Source organism: Montipora capricornis, chromosome 13 (genome assembly GCF_036669925.1).
Source record: "Montipora capricornis isolate CH-2021 chromosome 13, ASM3666992v2, whole genome shotgun sequence".
NCBI classification, from domain to species: Eukaryota; Metazoa; Cnidaria; class Anthozoa; order Scleractinia; family Acroporidae; genus Montipora; species Montipora capricornis.
Window position 1 is genome coordinate 45,282,894 of NC_090895.1, and position 7,500 is coordinate 45,290,393.

Below are 7,500 nucleotides of genomic sequence, written 5' to 3' on the forward strand. Positions count from 1 at the left end.
ATTACCTCAAGGTAAGTCTCAAGGTTTGAAATTGCTCACGGCACATTCCTTTCATTTATTCTCCACCCCTGCCCCTTCTCCCGAGATTCTGTCTTTGAGATTGTTTATCGTTAAAACTCTAGATTAAGCCGGTTGGTTCTTAGAAATAATGTCTGTCGTTGATTCTGTCTTCCTTGACCATAACTGATGAGGGCCAAAGTCTTGGATACTCTAAATCTTGTATCGTGAGTTCCTTACCATGTAGTATTTTTTAGATAAAATGAACATGCAACTGACGACAATATAAAGTTGTCACGAGAGGCAGATCGCGGGAAAAAAGGGCATTGTGAATGACACGGATCGCATTCTTCCAAAAAACAACAACCAAAGTAAATGTAAGGATTAACATGAACCGATCACCAACCTGCCGTTTGCAACTTATACTGATACACAGCTAGTTGACAACATAAACCAACAATATATAACTGTGAGCATAGCCTTGAGACAAGTAATGAACAAGGTTCAAGAGTCTTTTATTGAGTTCATATACGTGTTAAAATAATTAAACGTAAATAGTTTCAGTTTTCTAACCAAGGGAATTTTTTTAAAGAAGTAAAAGTGTTTGATCTCCTGTGCGAGCAGTTGTGCCTGGAAGCTCAGTCAGTGTGCCAGACTGGTTGAAGGCTCAGCGTTGTCGCTTTGCTGTTTTCCAAGACAGGAAACTTTGCTCTGCACGGTCTCTCCTCACTCGGGTGCACGTGTACAGATGGTCAACAGTGACATACTGCAGGGAACGAGCATGCTTTGGTTTAGCGTCCCGTCCAGGGATGAGTAGTTAAAGTCTCAGTCGCTTCATGCTACAGAAACCGGGATGAGCTCCAGCAGTGTGAACCCTCGGGGGACGAGAGCGACTTCGCTTTGGCTTGCATTGCCAACTATGATGGGTACTAATCTGGCTAATATCGTACTTTACAAAAATCTAATTATCTGGAGCATTCAGTTGTTATGTTCTGATCGATGAACAAGTTCAGGAGTAGACAAAGTCAGCAGTTTAGTTTAGTAACTGAAAGAGAAAGCATTGCGTGTGCAGCACCATGTCATCTTAAAAAGTAATTAAGTAATTTCATTGTATGAACAATATTAAGCCTTCCAAAAATGGAATCGTGTACACGTGTGTTGACGAAGAGACCCGGTGGTGAAGATGGACTCTCCTGATTATGGACTGCTGCCTTGTAAAAATATCAAACACGATGATTTGCACAATTTATTCCTATGCATGGTTATGCCTTCTTAACTTTACTTAACCTTATCGTTGAAGACCTTTGGAACTTACACAAGCTTTTTAAGCTGGTAAGCTGCCAAAGTGTCGCTTAAAATTTTCTTTATAATACTTAAAAGACCTTTTAGTGACTGAATGCATGATAGTTTATACCGTGTACCTTTGTTTCTAAAATTGCTATAAATTTTAGTAGTTTAGTTTGCATCTTGTGATGTTGCCAGGTAGCTGCTTAGCGTCAATAAAACAATGCCGGATTCATTGAAGAAAGAAAGATAATTTTATTTAACTTAAAACAAATGATCTTTTTAAAAAAATCTTGCTCAAGGCCTTTGAAGTTTAAAAAGGTCAAAGGCCTTGAGCAAGATTTTTCCATCTCCTGGAATCCTCAATAATAATACCATGTGAGATGGGGAAGTTGAAACTCAGGCCCCAAGGTCCAAAAAATAAGATAGAGCGGGTTAGGGGATCCTTGGTAGTATGCCTCCAGGCTTGATTAAAAAGGCAAAGATAAAAATTAAGGAAGAAAAATGAATGATAATAGAGACATTAGGCTTTGCATATATTTGATAGCCTTTCTTAAAGGGGCTAGGTGACGCAATTTTAGGCAATTTCAGCACTGATCGAATGGTCATAGAATTAACTAAAATATCAAAAGGACTGATCAAAAATATAGAAGAACTCTAACAAAACACAGGGAAGCCAAGAAGGGACATGGATGGACAAAACTGGAGAGGATTGAAACGGATTGAATTTGGGTAAATTTGAAAAACGTCGGCCCACCTTGTTTCAAATTTATATCAGTCTATATCAAAATGTCATTTACACAGCTGGAAAATCATTGTCAGTTGTTATGTGGCCGTGATTTTGGAAATGAAAGACTCTTGCTCTGCCAATTTGACGTTTAGATGTCATAATTAACAAAATAAAACAAAATTACCTAAAATAGCGTGACCTAGCCCCTTTAAACAATGCAGTAAACGCATTTCTGAAGAAGGAACCTTGCTGCCGAGCCGGCCATCTTTGTAAACAATCGTTACTAATCCCCGCCGGTTAAGTATAGTTGCATGGACATTTTACTTGAAGGGGTACACTACCTGTACCGGTATATCTTGCAGGTAAAATCCGCTTTCAGGTTGAATCCGTGTTAACCTTCTGTAGGTTATATTCATGATCCGCAGCGCAGGTTGAATTATGCACTCAACCTTGCTTAACCCCCCTCACCCACCCCCAAAGGATACTTATACCTTCCCTCCTCAAGCTCTGTCTTACGCATCTCAACACTTCTTTTTAATCTTTGGTGTCATCTTATCGGTTTCTGTATTCGTACACTTATAATAATTCAGTTTCAACATTACAACATGGACATGGTAAGGGAACAAAGAACTGTACTTTGCACTTACCGGTACTCCAAAAGTGCAGTGTTCCGCTGCAAAACAAATCTTTTTGTCCTCCGATTATGAGGAAAAGTTTATCTCAAGCTCTTATCGTACTACTATCTTTTTTAGCCATTATCGCACGCTAATGGAGACGAAAAGACTTGGTACGTGGCTTAAGACTACACTTCAAAAAAGTGTGAAAGCCAAGACCGAAAAAGAGTATGAACCAACCAGGTCTTGAATTTGTGGAGGAGTTATGGGACACTCAAAACTCAATTCCTGCCTATAGTTAAACGCCATGCACATAAAACAGCTTTTGGTAAGCAGAGAGTAACTGTCATTTCCTACGGTAAGTTCTCCCGAGTTCTATTTCATCCCTCGATCGGGCCATTTTGTAAAGAACTTACGGTCGAATGGGGTTCGAAAGCGGCTTCTTGTCTTTGTTTTTTTTTTTTTTTTGTTTTGTTTTTTTTTTTTTTTGTGCGGCTTCTTAACCACAGACTGGATTTAGCTTCGGTGTTTGTGAATTCAACTCAGCCATCCTTGACCATGTTATTCAATAAATCCTTGCTGATCGGCATTCTCCCGGGGGACTGGAAACTCACTAACATTGTAGCCATCTTCAAGAAAGGAAAGAGAGATTTTTATCTGTAAAGTTCCCGAGCGCTGTGCGCTGGCGGGTCTACGGGATCATATATAGTAAACATCCGCATAGTAGAACCTAGAATTTAAGAATCTGTTAGGTTATAAATACTAAATTTCATTTTAAACCCCTCTTACATAAAAGTCAAGTTAGCCTAAAAAAATAAACAGGTTCTGTTTTTTAAAACATGACTTGTAGTCTCAGGCGACTGGAACAAAGTGCATTTTAAACTGCACAGATCTTGTTCAAAACTTATTTTTCGTGGTTATGAAATATAAAGGCACAGAGTCCTGATGAGAGGAAATCAGTCATACCACATCATAGCGTAGATATATTTTTTGGAAATAAGAACCAATTCAAGAACCTAGTAGAGAGCCTAAAACCACTGTGAATACAATTTTTATAAGAACTATTTAGCCTAACTTGGAAAAAGTTAATTTCTTATATGTGGATGTTTAATGTATTTTAATGTAGATATTAGCTCTTGTAGCTAATCTGAAATTCAAAATAAAGTTTGTGAACGTATGTATGTATGTATGTTACCTTTAGCAGGGCGCGTGCGTACATTTTTTAATCCGCGACTCCAGTGGGTACCATATGGAAGATACAATGACTTTTTTTGAAGAATATTAATGGCATAAAAATACGTTAAATTGACTAGCCGGAACTGAGCTGTGTTTAAGAACGGGATCTATCTCATATGATTAAGGGGCCGACATTTCTCCCTCTCAAGCACTGCCTACCGATTGGAAAGTAAGTATCTGAAAGCAGCGAAGGACCAACCGCGTCCGAAAGCGATGCGCGGGTCAAAGTCCCGGGCGGAATCGTCAGGTACGACTCTCTGGCGCGATGTCTTGTTCAAATTAAACATTTCGTAAGCGCATGCGTTAATGTTCTGGTTCTCCGATACGTACCATACTAGCCTAAGTAGCAGCCGTTTCCTTCCCTTTTCCAGGCGGAGATCGGACAAGCGAGCGCTAAAGCGGGCGAGCGCCTGTCGCCTCACCCCCTCCCCCTACTCCTTATTTTTCGCAATCTCTCGCAGTTTTCGTCTCGCAGTTTTCGTCCCCTTCGCGAGCGTTTGGAAAAGGAAAGGAAACGGCTGCTACGCAGGCTAGTACCAAACCAAAAATATGTTGTTGTTTTTTTGTTTTGTTTTTTTACAAGGAAATTGGAATTTCAGTTGATTCTACAGTCATAAACGTAACGTAAGAACCGTGTCTAGTCTTCTCGCATAGGACACAGATCGATCATCTTTTTTAGAAAATTTAGCCTGGTGACCGAGGCTTGGAACAATAAAGAGGAGGAAATTGAATAATTTTGACGATAGCATGAATGGTTCAATGTCCTTGTTCGCATAATACAATTGCATTTTTTTTTCCTAATTCTGTAAATCTGATTTAGCGCTTGTTCAGCGATGTTATCACCATAACGAACAAGACATTTTAGCAACCAAAACATAACCTCTGCACCCTGTAGAGTTAGCAGGCTATGTGCCTGCTATCTCCAACCACGCGCTTTCTGTGCGCGGCCCACTTCTTCTATACCCTGCAAGATTTTATCAAGACGTGGGGCCACAAGAGAGTTTTGTATAAAAGGACAAGTTTCCTTAAGGCGCTGTTACACTGTACAATTTTTCGTGCAGCTTGTCTCGGAACGCCATTTCTACAAACGTTCTCACAGTACGAAACTAATTGTTTTACGGGTGTTACACTGAGCAACTTGTCATGCAACCTGTCTCGTTTTGATGATCTCATAAATTTAGAGTAGCATTTTTCTGCGGGTTTGGCAACTTCATCCGCCTTAAATGTGGCATTGGCTGGTGCTGAAAACCGTTGCGACACATACAAGTTGCAGGACAGATGTTTCACGGCGCAAGGATAAGAAAATTCGTTGCACTCGTTGCGGAAAGTAGAACTCTCTACTTTCTGCAACGGTTTCTGCAACTGGTCTCGCAACATTTTTGATCGTTGCAAGATATGCGAGACAGTTGCAGCCCGAAAAATTGCATAGTGCAACAGCGCCTTTACGAGTGATACTATACTCTTAGTTCTTGCTTATAGTAAAACTTTGTTCCAAACGTCATTATAGTGTGTTCATAGTACTCGGCCGACTGATTGGCATGACAGCTATCACAGTCTGAAGTCCCGACGATGAGTTCCGATCTCCACCGCATTATACCGTTCCTGACAGAAATCACGAAAGGCCAGCTTTTTGCTACGAGGATAACAACGAAAAAAGCACTACTTTGTCGCTAGAAATTTTCTCCTCACTTTTTCCTCCAGCCGCGCTTCACGATTTGACGAGGACCAGTCTCTTGCTTCACAAGTTGCCTCGTTCAAGCTTAAATAGAATTCTGGGTAATTGTGTCATTCCACAAGCAGGAAAGTCCTTCGACCCCCATTTCATAGATTTTTTAATCGGAGCAAAAACCAGGCCTATTGCTTGGTAATACTTATCTGACTGTAACTTCTCATTCCCTGCTAAGGATGCATTAGTGATCTTTTAGTGGAAATAGACAATAATCTGGATTTTCTGGTCATATACCAAGTGAGTGCAAAATGATTAATAATCAACTTAACGTTATGAAGAGCTTTCACAATTTATATATTTACAAATCGTATTTTTTGCCACATTTTTATTATTTCTACTCTTTCTGGCATTTTTGTGATGAGCGCAACACCACGAAACCACCTTTTCCATGCTAATAAACCATGCTCTATTCCATCCTGTGACCAGTGCTACCTCTTTCGACCGAACTTTTCTCGACACCACGGTCAGGATATGGAATAACCTACCTGATAATGTCGTGGATGTTTTCCAAGATTCTGGAATTTAGGCTTTCTGGCATCGCGTTCATATGTACCTGTCGACCTCCAGAGCCACACGGCTGTCTAAATCTTATTTATATCTTAAAGCATTTTCAACTTAATGTCAAGAGCGCTTTCTTTCTGTCTCACTGTAGTTTTCCAGAAAGGCTGACTTTTGTTTCTTACCACGCTGTTATAAATTTGCCACATTTAATTATCGGACACAATCATCAAAAACTAAGTTGGACGCAGTTTTAAACTGATTGCAACCAAGGGCCCGTTTCTCGAACAATGCGAGCAGAGTCTCTTTCCATCTTCCTAGAAAAATCTGGACTGTCAGCGGCTTCGATTCAGGGACATTTCGTATTGAGCATGCAAATGTATTTGGGTGTCAGTCATGCATGACCAGTGACTGCAGAAGCACGAAACGAAAACAAACAGTCGGAATATTCGAACAACTCTGGCAAACACACGCAGGGTTTGAAAAACGGGTCCCTGGTCACAATCAGTTTAGAATTGCGTCAAAGTTAGTTTTTGATGATTGCATCCGATAATTAAATGTGGCAAATGTATAGTAGTAAGAAACAAAATTCAGTCTTTCTGGAAAATTATAATGAGACAGAAACCTGTGTGGGCAATTTAAAGTGATTTTTAATAAAAATAAGCGCTCTTCACATTAATAACTTCTTACCAACCGAGCGCGAGGGCCGTACTGGGGAATATTGGCCCGAGGTCGTGGCAGTACGGACCGAGCGCACAAAAACGACCGCGGGCCAATATTCCCTAGTACGGCTCGAGCTATCTCGGTTAGTCAGTAGTTTATTATATGGCTTTTAAGTATACGTACCTTTTGCTTTGTTTTTGCATAAGCCCGTAATCGGCCCGTGGGCATTACGGGAGAATAATGCCCGACAATTCAGTCACAATTAGCCAATCAGAGCGCGCGTTATATCGGCTACAAACACAAGCCATATAATAATTCACATTAACTCACATTAATTCTCTGTACAGACCATTCTACTCTACATGCCATTCCTTACATTTTTTTCGAGATCATTTGCGGTCCAAAATGGGGATCATTTGCGTTCCGGGATCATTTGCTGTACAGTTTGGGGATCATTTGCGGACCCGTAAAGATCTCTGACCTCATCAGGTGCACCAGAAAAATTATCTGAAAGGACTCGATAATTCGAACAATCAAAATCTGTCTCGAATCAGTTTATATCTAAATGTCACTTCAAAAACGCGAGAGTAATTTTTTGGGTGAAAATAAATTATACAAACAAGAAAGAAAATGATAAGATTTTTATGATTTTTGAAATAGTAACCACTAGTTCAGGCGCATATTAATCCAATTTTTTACTATAACATACAGTTTATTAAACAGACTTAACTGATTAGAGTGTAATATGA